The sequence below is a fragment of the Schistocerca piceifrons genome, chromosome 2, assembly GCF_021461385.2.
Source record: "Schistocerca piceifrons isolate TAMUIC-IGC-003096 chromosome 2, iqSchPice1.1, whole genome shotgun sequence".
Classification (NCBI taxonomy): Eukaryota; Metazoa; Arthropoda; class Insecta; order Orthoptera; family Acrididae; genus Schistocerca; species Schistocerca piceifrons.
In genome coordinates this window covers 473,534,256-473,548,949 of record NC_060139.1, presented here as the reverse complement: position 1 = coordinate 473,548,949, position 14,694 = coordinate 473,534,256, and positions in this window count along the sequence as shown.

Genomic DNA, 14,694 nt, shown 5'->3' with positions numbered 1-14,694 from the left:
TAAGTAGCCACACATAAATTCTAATCTGTGCTCTAATGACCAGTTGGGAGGAAAACAATGAGAGAATTGATGGAGCCATGCTTGTGGATGAATGTCGTTGCCAGAATTCTTAAATGTTTTGAATTTACGTGTAGTAATGAACAGCTTATAGTCAAAGTCATCATGTCGGCGAGTCGCATATCGGTCATTGTTACGTCGTTTCGGCGGTTCCATTTCAAAATTCGGTGCACCTTGCCAATTTCTTTCATAACTTCCGAAGTGTCCTGTGTTATTATTTTGTGGTTGTTCCGTATTTCTAAGTCCCTCTTCCCGTATTGGAGCGCGAGTGGCCTCTGAAATACGTAATTCTTGTACTACCTGAGTCAGCTGATCTTGTACTTCCCGGATTTCTCTTTGGTGTTGCGTATTAATTTGATTCTGATTTTGTTTGAATTTCCTAATTTGTTCGCACTCTTCTGTGTCATTAAAGACTACCGGTTTTGTGTCGTTCAGATTATCATCTACCTTCGTAGATAAGTTAGTGAACTGATCCGAAAGTTCGGCTACTTTCTCCGATAGTGAACACATTTCCTCAATGTGTTTTTCTGACCCAAGTTTCAGAGTGTCCATTTGTGTTGAAATCGAATCTACTGTGTTCTTTAAGTTTTCCTGAGTTTTTGCAAGTTGCGTAACCGAATCGGTAGATGCAACTGAGTCAAATTTAGCTTGCAAGGTCTCATGATTTTCATGAACAATAATTTGCAGTTCTTTTATGGCTGCTTCATGATTCTGTAATGCATTTTCATGACGCGAAAAAATAGGTTGGAAATGCTCACAAATTTGTGTTTTTACGTCATTACAGACTTTTTGACATTTCGATTCGATGTTATGTAACTCAGTAGTTAAATCTTCACGTGTTTGTTCAAGCGTGGTGTGAAGATTTTGTTCCATTGCGTCTAACTGTTGCTGTGTTTGTCTCTGGTGTTGTTCCATTGTGTCTAACTGTTGCTGTGTTTGTCTCTGGTGTTGTTCCATTGTGTCTAACTTTTTAAGATTTTGTTCCACTGTGTCTAACTTTTGAAGTTTTTGCTGTGTTTGTCCCATTTGTTGTATTAATTGTAATAACAATGCATTGGTGTCTGAAACATGTTCCTCAGTGCTTTTCGGCAGTGAATTTACACCGGAAACATTCACATTTTGACAAGCAGAAAATGTGTCTTGACTTATTTGAGAAAACGGTGAGGATCCAAAACCTGAATCTACAGTATTTACGAGATCGTGTCGTGTCATTTCGGCTTCCTGAGGCGAGCTATTGCCGACCGATCGATCGATAATGCTTCCCTCTTCACTAATTGTTTCACTGTCCACGCCATTGTTTGACGCCCGCTCCATTTCCCTGTGCACAGTTACCAAATTACTACTTTGAACATTAGTAAATTCATTACTCTGCGGCGCTGATAAGCTACGCTCGTCGTCACTATTATTTCTCAGTTTAGTTTGGAGCCTAGTGTTACGTTTTTCACACGCCATAATTGTCACAATATTTCACACGATAACACAGAAAAGCACAATTTGAAGTGCAAAAAATAGGAGAACACATTAACATAGCACTGAAAATAATATCTAGTTAATTGCAAGCGTAGCTGCGAAATACTTGGTGCAAATCTATATGCATGCCACAACTGTTTTACTGTACAACAATGAAAGGCTACAACTACAAAGGGGATTCTCTCTACAATTACGCGCTAGCAATAAACAAAAGCTACACTAAATACACAAACTACAAGAAAAAATCAGAAGATTCCAGTGAGGTATCCTGGCAGGGTCGACATATGAAACGCCCCCTTTCAACAATTATACATGACTGTGCTTAAACTGACACACAATATTTTGTTAGCGCAACGCAATCTGACTTTCAAAATTCCCTACAAATGAATGGCCCTGACTAACATTAAACTATACCTTTCACAAATCACTTACCTCACAAAAATCTTCGCTGCTCAAGCTACTGCAATACAGCGAGCGCCACTACTGCCAGCTAAATAAAAGATTCAAACTATGGAAGGCACTAACTACTGATAGGGATAGTTAGCAAATGAAAGATATTAATAGAGAACAAACAATGTATTTACCTTGATATCATCATATATAAATATAGCAGTTCATGACAAATTTCAAAACTCCGCCATCTCTCCCCCCACATCCACCACTGCTGGCGGCTCACCTCCAACTGCGCAACGCTACGCGCTGTTCACAGCCAGCTGCCTAACACTACAATAGCGAGTATTACAACAATGCAAAGCAGCCACAGACTGCACACAGCACAGCCAGTGATTTTCATATTGAGCGCTACGTAACGTTGCCAATAAGAAAACATAAACAGCCTACTTACAAATTCTCCAGGCAGTCTTTACTTGCAATCCCTGGTCGCAAAGTTTTTCGATGACTGAGTCATCTTTGGTGCCTAGTGGGACTTTTTTTGATGACGACTCATAGGGGGGCCTCTGGTTTGCGCCTTACAGAACCCCTTCCATCGCGAGGTCTTTGGGGTCGCACTTCTGCCTCTGGGTAACCTGACCTGCGGATCACTCGGCGCATTTTCTCCTCTATGTTGTTCATTTTAACGTCGAGGAAGACCTTGTTGCCCTTGCCTCTGTGGTCCCTGGTTACGGTAAGGTGTTTAATATTGCTTTTGATGTCCTGTCTGAAGAACTTGCGTATGAGGCAAGCTCTGGTTCTGTGCATTCTGATGGAAGCAGCGTAATGACATATGTGGTGACGTGGAAGCTACTAAAGGGTTCGGTATGGCTGTTGGGGCTGCTTCGTCCCGACGAGTTCGCACTGATTGGGGACTGGTGTCCGCAATTTCCATCAGTCGATCCTGGTGATTCGCCACTATCGCGGGGTGGGGGTGGTTTGCGTTGAGGTCGGTGTTGGTTCTGTTGGTAGTCCATTGTTGGTTCGGTGGTGGGTGCTGTTTTCACCCTTGCTTGGCACCTTGCTTGTTTCCGCGGTGACTGGCTTCCACTTCGCCTGAAGGTATCCTCGCTCCAACAGACCTATTATACACGCGCGCTGGTGACCGGGCCTAGTTTCGGGCTCTGGCACGGAAAAGTCCCTACCTATGAAGGGGGACAGATCTGATCTGTCGTACGACGCTGTGTGTGTGTGGGTACACGACACTTTGCTGCCTACCAGTTATGGTAGCTGACACACAACAAATTTGCTTCTTTTGAGCAGTGCCGCTAGCGACACTGTCACGACACGACACAGTACTTCTGCGTCATTTTCAGCACTGCAAGCGATAGTGCTGATGGTCAGGCCTGCAGGCGATGATCTCGAACCCGATGTAGGCGATATCTCGGAGCCGATGAGGTCTTCTTTCACCGCTGGCCCGCCTCTCTCCCGCGTCCCCAGGACATGCTTTATATAGTCTCCACTGTTAGTGCAGCCACCTACCGTCTGGGAGTGGTTCTGCACACTGAGATCGAACATAGGCGGCGGTCACATAAATGTGACTTTATCGTGAATATTCCAAACTTTGTGTTGTAGTCTTCACTGCAAAGACTCATTTGATAACTATCCACGTAGTCTGCAAGTATAACATTTAACGCGAAATATTAGGTGAGAAACTTATAATTTCAGAGTCAATAATCTCGGTGAGAGACGAACTATTTTATAAGTATTACTCATTATAAATGTTTGCATATTCCACTAGTTCCTCTACGTCTTATTTCCGTTCCCACACCTCCTCCTCTTCCTTGAACGGATACGGATACGGATCTTTTACACTTCCCGTAAACTTGATCCCCCTCACCCGCTTGTCTCTCCCATCCTTTCCCACCCCAATCCGCTGCCACGCCTGTACTCCTGCATCGCTGGCCGAAGTGGCCGTGCGGTTAAAGGCGCTGCAGTCTGGAACCGCAAGACCGCTACGGTCGCAGGTTCGAATCCTGCCTCGGGCATGGATGTTTGTGATGTCTTTAGGTTAGTTAGGTTTAACTAGTTCTAAGTTCTAGGGGACTAATGACCTCAGCAGTTGAGTCCCATAGTGCTCAGAGCCATTTTGAACTCCTGCATCCCACCCGCTCTCCGTCTTACCACCCTCCATACCCCTCCCAAGGCGGCTTCCGCCAACTCCCCCTCCCGGATGATGCCCTCATCGCTCGACAGTGTACTCATTGTGCCTTCGTGTACGGTTTCACTTGCTTATGCAATTCAGTGTCTTCAGTTCGAACGTCTTCGTTATTATGAGTGTCACCTGTTTTTTCATATTCATATATTCTTTATATCTATCTACATGTTATCTGTTCTCTGGTTTTCTATGGCCGAAGAGCGAGTAGATAGGCCGCTGCCGGCCTACCTTTTGTACAAGGTTTTAAAATAATAACAAAGGAAAAAAAGACTAGTTTATTATTTTAAAAGTTTATTTTAGTAACAGCTCACAGTACCTGCTCCTACTGCAGTTCCTATCATTATACTGTCAGTTACTTTTTCCTTCTACTGTAAAAGTGAACAGTGTCTCGGTGCAAAATAAATCGCCTACTGACACGTGAAGAGCTGATTTTCATTAGTCACGCACTGATTTACATTCGCTGCTGTTCTCGTTTCACAAAGAAACCTCGCACAGTTTCATTTTTGTAGTAGTTAGTGCTGCATTACTTTATCTAATTCACAATGAGCTTACTTTAAGGTACGGTCCCTTCGGGTAAAAACACGTTCGACTACTTTATATAAAAAAATTATTACTCATGAAACAAATGTAAATTTAGTGATAAATTAATACGGCTTAAGACACTGTCTGGCAAAAATCCTTTGATTTCATAGGACTTAAGCAACTCATCGTTTAATAAAATGTTATATGTAATGAAACAACTACTGTGTCTCAATAAAGTTCGGGGAAGTACATGAAATTGACTGACACGCGTCTCCAGTAGCAGAGATAACCTCTGCAACCTCTGTATTACGGAGCTGACCGGGAAAAGTCCCGAAGACTTAATCAGGGACTTCTACTCAGAGCTTAATTAACGGACGCTTTCCTTATTGCTTCACGGAAGTCAATGGGAAAGAGTAACACAACCGATACGTTAACCGAGATCTCAAGAAAATCGAATGTCCAATACATAATGTATGTACACTAATTGCCTGTTTGCTTTCGAAACAAGAACCAGAAAGATGCATAAATGGGAGTGCATTAACGAAGTAGTCACATCTAGGTCCTTGTACACTGCATTACGCATCATCCTGTTTCAGTGACGTAGAGTCATGATTCGATATTTGTACCGAACGAATGGACACAATGTTTACTCATTTGAAGAATAACATTCTTTTCCATCCAAACACGAAGACTAAGATTTTTCCCGCTTCTGTATGTCTCAGGTATGACGGATCCCCTGTCCAGTACGAGTTCATATATTCAGTATACAACTGTGTTCCCGTTGACGGGATAGCGAATAAAATCTTTTCTTCCTCGTTTTCTTGTGTCAGTTGTCCTTAACTTATTGATAATAGAAAAAATGTACTGCTAAAGGAACTCACGTAAAAGCAGATGCATCATATGAAACTACATGATTTTGCCTACAGATCTAACATTTTCTAAAAAAGACGACTTCTTTTTGCGGTCTGATACGCAGATATTACTCTAGAATCAGAGAAATTGTAACGAAATTAATACCTCTGTCAACATTACTCCACAAATTTTAAGGGAGAAGGAAGAGCAGCACGTTAATGAAGTTTCTCGTCCTCTGAATGGTTGGTTCAAATGGCTCTGAGCACTATGAAACTTAACTTCTAAGGTCATCAGTCCCCTAGAACTTAGAACTACTTAAACCTAACTAAGGTCATCACACACATCCGTGCCCGAGGCAGGATTCGAAACTGCGACCGTAGCGGTCGCGCGGTTCCAGACTGAAGCGCCTAGAACCGCTCGGCCACTCCAGCCGGCGGTTCTCTAAATACATACATCAAAAAAAGTTTTGCATCATCCCGGTTCGCAAAACTCCTGAAGATAGACGTTGACTGTGGATATTGTATGACAGACACAGTCCCTTTGACTGTTCAGAGTTGTCACTAAGCCCTCCTAAAGATGTAAACAACCATGCATGAGCAGCGCCTTTTACACGGAGGCGTTCCGACAGCCGATCAGTTCCAGTCATTCCACCAGGAAGGAGGTACACCGCTCGCGTTGTCTGTAGTTCAACCATGCCTAGACAGTCAATACTGTGTTTCGATCGCGTCCGTTTTGGTACTTTGTGCTAGGAAGGGCTCTCAACAAGGAAAGTGTCCAGGCATCTCAGAGTGAACCAAAGCGATGTTGTTCGGATATGGAGGAGATACAGAGAGAGACAGGAACTGTCCATTACATGCCCCTCAGGCCGCCCAAGGGCCCCTACTATAGTGGGACTACGGCTTGGAGTAACCCCTGACAGCAACGCCACTATGTCGAATAATGCTTTTTGTGCAGCCACAGGACATTGTGTTACAACTCGAATTGTGCGCAATAGGTTGTATGATGCACAACTTCATTCCCGACGTCCATGGTGAAGTCCATCTTTGCAACCACGGCACCATGCAGCGCGGTACAGTGGGTGAGTGTCGCATATGCCTTCAACCAGACAATCGTCGGAGATGTGTTTGGAGGCTACCCGGTATGGCTGAACGCCTTAGGCACACTATCCAGCGAGTGCAGCAAGGTGGAGGTTCCCTGCTGTTTTGGGGTGTCATTATGTGGGGCCGACGTACGATACTGATGGTCATGGAGTGTGCCGTAACGAGTGTACGATACGTGACTGCCATCCTCCGACTGATAGTGCAACCATATCGGCAGCATATTGGCGATGCATTCGTCTTCAAGGACGACAATTCGTACCCCTGTCTTGCACATCTTGTGAATGACTTCCTTCAGGATAACGGCATCGCTCGATTAGAGTGGCCAGCATGTTCTCCAGACCCGAACCCTATCGGATATGCCTGGGATAGATTGAAAAGGGCTGTTTATGGACAACGTGACCCACCAACCACTCTGAGGGATCTACGACGAATCGCCGTTGAGGAGTGGGACAATCTGGACCAACAGTGCCTTGATGAACTTGTGGATAGTATGCCACGACGAATACAGGCATGAATGAATGCAAGAGAACGTGCTACTGGGTATTAGAGGTATCGGTGTGTGCAGCAATCTGGACCATTTCTCTGAAGGTCTCGCTGTATAGTGGTACAACATGCAATGTGTGGTTTTCATGAGCAATAAAAATGGCGGAAATGATGTTTATGTTGACCTCTATTCCAATTTTCTGTACAGGTTCCGGAACTCTCGGAACCGAGGCGATGCAAAACTTTTTTGATGTGCATAGGAGTAATTGATATTATTGTGGATAGTCATCGAACGCTTTCTTGAGTTTGCCCTCTGTCTCCCTACTTTATGGTGCTACACGTACAACGCCTTTGTACTGATACTGTTTGTGCGTCGAAAAATAAATTCAACCTAACATTAAATTTTTTATAATATCATTTGTAACTTCTACAACATTTCGAGCGGGACTGCACTCAGCTTAGGTCTGACGTTATTGTTTTATATCATATCGACGTCAAAATTCGTAGTGTAGAAAGTAGGCAAGACTGAACACCTAAATACACAACAGCTTTGTCGGAACATGTTTTTCGAAAATCGCAAAAATTTTTTTGAAAATTTGTGGTAAGGTCTTATGGGACCAAACTGCTGAGGTCATCGGTCCCTGAGCCTACACACTACTTAACCTAAATTATCCTAAGGACAAACACACACACCCATGCCCGAGGGAGGACTCGAACCTCCGCCATGAGGAGCTGCATGGACCGTGACAAGGCGCCCAAGATCGCGCGGCTACCCCGTGCGGCTCGGAAATCGCCTGGAGTCATTTGGGTAAATCGTGAAAATCGCAGACCAAGGTAGTCGTTTCACTGTGGTTTAGTACCATGTAAGGAGAGTTCAATTGCAGTGTTTTCCATTTAGAAATTAGACGCTTGCTCTGCCTTGAACAACTAAGAAACAGTGTGTATCCGAAAACTAACAAGTGACTTAAGTTTTGAGTTGGCGCTCGTATTAAAACAATCTTTGTGGTTGTCCTCCTAGGTGTGCTGTCGCTGGGAGTCTCGCGTGTGGCCGAGCAAGAGATATGTGCAACCAAATTATGCTATTGATTAGAAAGCGAAACGTCTATCGGTGAATCTGGATCAAATCTCGGCATTGCTACACTTGTAAAAATGTCTGACAAGAGTTGCAAGCGTTGCTTTGTCCTCGAGACAGGGTTGAAATATACGCAGTTCCACCACTAAGTAGCAAAAAAATACCTTCAGCAAAATTCCAAGACCTGACTACTGAAATGGATAACGTACACAGCTAAGGGCCAGTACCGTCTCCTCCAGCTGACTACTTTCAGATTTTTCAGAAATATCCACAAAGACAAACAAGGCTAATAGTTCGAAGCTACATCGGTCGAAGGTCACCGAATGAAAACAAGTGCATTTTATTGGTAAAATAGATAGTAAAGTTCTGCGTTCAGGTGCTACATGAGTCAATGTGGTGCGACCGACCGGCGTGTCATCTTCTGCCAACGGCCTCATCGAATGCGGAATGGAGGGGTGCGTTGCCAGCACAACGCTCTTTCGGTTGTCGATGGACTTCTCGACTTTGGAACCGCTGCTAATCGACCGGAAAGCTTCTCGGTTGGCCTCACGACTCACAAGGCTAAGTGCACCCCGTACCTGCCCTCCCACCAAGGAAAAGTCCCAGACAGTGCGTGGAATCGAACCCAAGTCCTCTATACGGCATCCAGCCGCGCTGGCCCCTCAGCTATGGAAATAGATTTAGTTTATTAGCTGTACTTAAATCTCGCCAAGTCTGTCTCTTGTGTGAAACTCCACGTCCAGCCAGCAGCTTTTCCACCATCTCAGGTGAGGCTTCTGCCTAGCGCCATGTGCACAGCCACCAACTGATCGTGTAAGTAGGCTGTTTAGGTTTTTATATTGGTAACGACATGTAGCTCTCTGCATGAAAATCACTGGCTGTGCTGTGTGCAGTCTGTGGCTGGTTGGCATTGTTGTAATGCTCGCCATTGTAGCGTTGGGCAGTTGGCTGTTAACAGCACGTAGCGTTGGGCAGTTGGAGGCGAGCCGCCAGCAGTGGTGGATGTGGGGAGAGAAATGGCGGAGTTTTGAAATTTTTAGGAATGGATGTCATGAACTGCTATATATATTATGACTTTTGAACACTACTAAGGTAAATACATTGTTTGTTCTCTATCAAAATCTTTCATTTGCTAACTATGCCTATCAGTAATTAGTGCCTTCAGTAGTTAGAATCTTTTATTTAGCTGGCAGTAGTGGCGCTCGCTGTATAGCAGTAGTTCGAGCAATGAAGATTTTTGTGAGGTAAGTGATTTGTGAAAGGTATAGGTTAATGTTATTCAGGGCCATTCTTTTGTAGGGATTATTGAAAGTCAGATTGCGTTGCGCTAAAAAATACTGCGTGTCAGTTTAAGCACAGTCATGTATAATTGTTCAAAGGGGACGTTTCAATCGTAGCAACTAGTCACAACTGAACGCCCGCGAACTAGAAAGTACTTGCGAGTACTTGTAAGCTTTCCGTACTAGCAGAATAAGTTATCGACAAATGTGGATCACCAATCCCTGGATTTCAAAACTCCTTTAAAAGTCACCTACATTCAGAAAGCCAGTGGCTAGTCTACTAAATTTAGCAGAGCTGCCCTTGAAATTCAAGATTTCGCCTCTAAATTAGCTAAAAATTGAAGGCTTTCAGCCAATCAGGCCGCACATGTGCACTACCATTCGGACATTCTTTGTGATTATTCCCTTCATCCGTTAACGGCACTTCTGTGGAGAAAGCTGCCCCCTGGCAGAACTTCACACAGTGTCATTTGCACTTTAATGGTACTGAGAGAATACCTGACGACATCGGAAAGTTTCTAATACTTTACTGAGCGAAGACGACCCGGAACCCATTGTTCAGTAAGCATTGTGAATCTACTCAACAGCTCAGTTTAGGAGAGTCACGGACAAAGGAAACCACCTTCGATATGAGACAATCGCCATCGGCATGCTCCCCATGTCAGCCAACAGTGTGTGCAGTGTTACTGTAATGTGTCTTTAGTGAGATTATTATGAGCGGTGATCGGCATTGAGAACATTTTAGCACTACCTTTTGACATTATTAAATAACTTCTTTGCAAAGATGTATTGTTGAAGCATCATCCTCACAACGTTTTCCACAAAATTAATGTACAAGGCGAATCCTCCCCTCTGTCAAATAGGAAAGCTAGAGTCTCCTATCTTGCTCCTTTCTTTTCTTCCTCTTCATCTATCCCTATTAGCCACGCGATCTTATTTTCCTTTATATTTTCTTAATTATGTTTCATCATGTCTCTGTTCTTCTCCTTCCTTCACCATCAGTCTCCCTGATACCCCCTGCTGCTAGCACTCCTATCTAAAATGTCTCTCTTTCATAATGTCTAATTATAGTTGTACTTTTCATTTACGAATATAAACTCTGTATGTATGTATTTTTCCAAGTGTGCCTTTGTAATTGTTTATTTCACCTTTTTACTAGATGTAGTTTAACATGCCTACTAAAGAATATGAAAGTAAAATAACCAGAATGCCTGGTTAGTTGTAAGAGTGTGTCTGTGGCCCCAATCTTGGCAGGTTAAATAATAAATAAATAACTTCTTTGCAAATCAGTATTATACAGAAAAGATAGGCCGAAAGAGGTCCTGCTGTTTTTAACAGGCTAGCTTTCTATTTGGGAGGACAGAAGATCCAGTCTTCATCTGGCCATCCTGATTTACGTTTCCCCTGGTTCTCGTAAGTTACTTCAGGCAAACGCCAGGATGTTTCCTACTACAAGGCCACGGCCGATCATCTGTCCCATTCTTGACAGACTATAACTTTAAGTAATTAAATGCCTGTATATATGATTTACTTTTTTTTGTTCTTAAACTGTAATGCCATGACATGTCCATTATGCTTCTAGCAGTGATCCGCAGACGAATCAAGCTACTGCTACTATTACTACTACTGCTACTACTGTCAGCTTTGAATCGATCATTCACAGCTCACGATACTCGCAGAAACGCGGAATGACGCCATTTCTCGTGCCGGTTATAGCTGATATCTCATCCCAACGGCGCGGCTGTCCTTCGGGCAAGATTCCAAAGAAAATAAAAGAACTGCTCCAAATTGAAACCCAAATCTGGTGACTGTTCCTTTGAACACCTTTGACGTTTGGGAAATAATATGTTACAGCCAATGGAATGGTATGAGGGCAGTACAAGTGCTTCCAGTTTTTCATAAACGAGAAGGCTTCACACTGGTCGGCCAGCAGCGCTACGCCGGCTCTGGTTGTGACAGGGCGCCTCCCAGTGCCTGCACAGGCTCCAGAGTTCGCTGACGTCGTGCCCTGCTCTGATGTAAGTACGCCTAACCCACATACCGCGAATAATGCAAACGGCGCGCATTGCCACCATGTCTTCATTCAGCTGATGCACCGCGACCGATACTGGCGATGATATATAGGTGGCTCTTATTAAAGTTCAAAAACCTCCGAAGGGACGTCGGTGGCGCTGAGAGCAGTAATTTAATATGAGTCACATGGGGCCGCAAATGTAGATGATAATACAACAAAAACCACCGTATGGTGTCAGAAGCAAATAAGTATGAGCATCCGAATTCCATCGTACCGGAAAATTGCCTACGTATTCATTACTAAATAAAGTCCGTAAGCAAAACAAGAAGGGACAAAAGGAAAGAAACATAGAATAATTTTTCCTGGTAAAAAACGTGCCACTAATTCAATGTTTGTCTTAAAATGACGCTGAAAACCTCATTAAACACGTTTCATTCGAGTAAAGTTTCTACGCATGGAAGTGAGGATCGACTATATTCTTCTGTAACAACCAGGAATTTCTCATTGATACATATTTATTCAAATAATTGTATGTCCCACGCATTCTCAGAAATATGGAAGGCGGCAATAGATACACTCTTCCTGTCGTGTACCTACATGTTGACCATTTCTCCTGGGACACTCTATATTTAGGAAACTTTCCAAACTAGCTCTTGTTGGACTAATGTAGACCTTTTAATGCTAATAGTAACACAACAAATAATCCTGAGAAAAGAGCGAGCATCACGACGGATATACGAATTAGTGGCCACAAGGAAGTTGTAGCGGGACTGAATACCTTAACGTCCAAACCCACCAAAAATAAACGCAAAGTACATATATTTAAAAAAGCTGATAAAAATTCACTTGAAGCCTTACTAAGAGACAGTTTTCACGTCCTCTGATCTGACTACGTAATGTAGATCAGATGTAGTCTGAATTAAGAGATATATAGATTAATAGGAGATGGAACTTATCGCTCATGGTATACAAAATGGGTCAGAACACTCCTGTATCAGCAATGGAAAAAGCTTGCCAAATTTAAACGAACGCAAAATCCCCAAGATTGGCGTAGTTTTAAGGAAGCTCGAAATTTAGCGCGAATAGCTTCCACTACGAAACTCTACCTCAAAATCTGTCAGAAAACTCAAAGTGATTCTGGTCATGTGAAAAGTACACTAGCGGCAAAGATGCAATTAATACATTCATTGTGCGATAACAATGATAATGTAACAGGTGACAACGCCCTAAAGCGGACTTACTATAAGCGGTTTTCCGAAGCTCCTTCACCAAAAAAGACGAAATAAACATTCCGCGTTTCGAATATAGAACAACTGGTAACACGAAAAACTTAAAAGTAGATATCCTAGTTGTAGCGAGTCAGATCACTTAATAAAGGCAGGTCCTCCGGACAAGACTGAATACCAGTTAGGTTCCTTTCAGAGTACGCTGATACAATAGCTTTATACTCAGCAATCATATACAACCGCTCGCTCATCGAAAAATCCGGACCTGAAGACTAGAAAGTTGCACAAGTAACACCAGCACCCAAGAAATGAAATAGGAGTAATCCGCTGAATGACAGATCCATACTGCTAACGTCGATCTGTAGTAAGATTTTGGAACATATACTGTGTTAGAACATTATGAATTACCTCGAAGGAAACGATTTATAGACTAATAGTCAGTACGGATCCAGAAAATATCGTTCTTGTGAAACACAGCTACCTCTTCTATCGACAGCTGATGTCAAATTAATTCAATATTTTTTGCTTTCCAGAAGCCATTCGACACCATTCCTCATAAGCGTCTTCAAATCAAATTTAGTGCCTATGGATTATCGCCTTAATTGTGTGACTGGGTTCGTGAGTTCGTAACAGAAAGGTAATTGACGGAAAGTCGTTGAGTAAAACAGAAGTAATAAAAAAAATGGCTCTGAGCACTATGGGACTTAACTTCTGAGGTCATCAGTCCCCTATAACTTAGAACTACTTAAACCTAACCAACCTAAGGACAGCACACACATCCATGCCCGAGGCAGGATTCGAACCTGCGACTGTAGCGGTCGCGCAGTTCCAGACTGTAGCGCCCAGCCGGGATGGTTCCTTTGAAAGGGCACGGCCGACTTCCTTCCCCATCCTTCCCTAATCCGATGAGACCGATAACCTCGCTTTCTGGTCTCCTTCCCCAAACCAACCAACCGACCAACCTGTAGCGCCTAGAACCGCTCGGCCACTCCGGCCGGCACAGAAATAATATCTGGCGTTTCCCATGGAAGTGTTAAAGGTGCTCTGCTTTTCCTGATCTACATAAATGATTTAGGAGACAATCTGAGCAGCCCTCTTAAATTGTTTGCAGATGATGCTGTTATTTACAGTCTTGTCAAGTCATCAGATGACCAAAACCAATTGTAATATGATTTATGCAAGGAATCTGTATGGTACAAATAGTGGCAATTGTCTCTAAATAATGCGAAGTGTGAAGTCATCAACGTGTGTACTAAAAGAAATGCGCTAAACTCTGGTTAGACGATAAGTCGCACAAATCTAAAGGTTGTAAATTCAACTAAACAGGTAGGGATTAAAATTACTAATAACTTCAGATGGAACGATTACATAGATAATGTTGTGGGTAAAGCAAACCAAAGACTGTGATTTACCGGCAGAACACTCAGAGCCGGCCGGAGTGGCCGTGCGGTTCTAGGCGCTACTGTCTGGAACCGAGCGACTGCTACGGTCACAGGTTCGAATCCTGTCTCGGGCATGGATGTGTGTGATGTCCTTAGGTTAGTTAGGTTTAAGTAGTTCTAAGTTCTAGGCGACTGATGACCTCAGCAGTTAAATCGCATAGTGCTCAGAGCCATTTAAACCATTTTTTAACACTTAGAAAGACCATCTAGCTACTATAGAGACTGCTTACACCAAGCTTGTCTACCCTCTTCTGGAGCAGTGCTGTGCAGTGTGCGATCCGCATCAGATGCGACTGAGAAAAAACGAAAAACTTCAAAGACAGGCAGCTCGTTTTGTATTATCGCGAAACAGGGAAGAAAGTGCCACGGACATGATCCGTGAATTGACGTGGCAATCATTAAACCAAAGGCGTTTTCCGTTGCGGCAGGACCTTCTCGTGAAATTTCAATCCCCAACTTCCTCCCCAAATTGCGAAAATATTATGTTGGCGCCCACCTATACAGAGAGAAATGATCATCTTGATAAAATAACAGAAATCAGAACTCGCACAAAAAGAGTTAAGTGCTCGTTTTTCTCACGCTCCTTTCG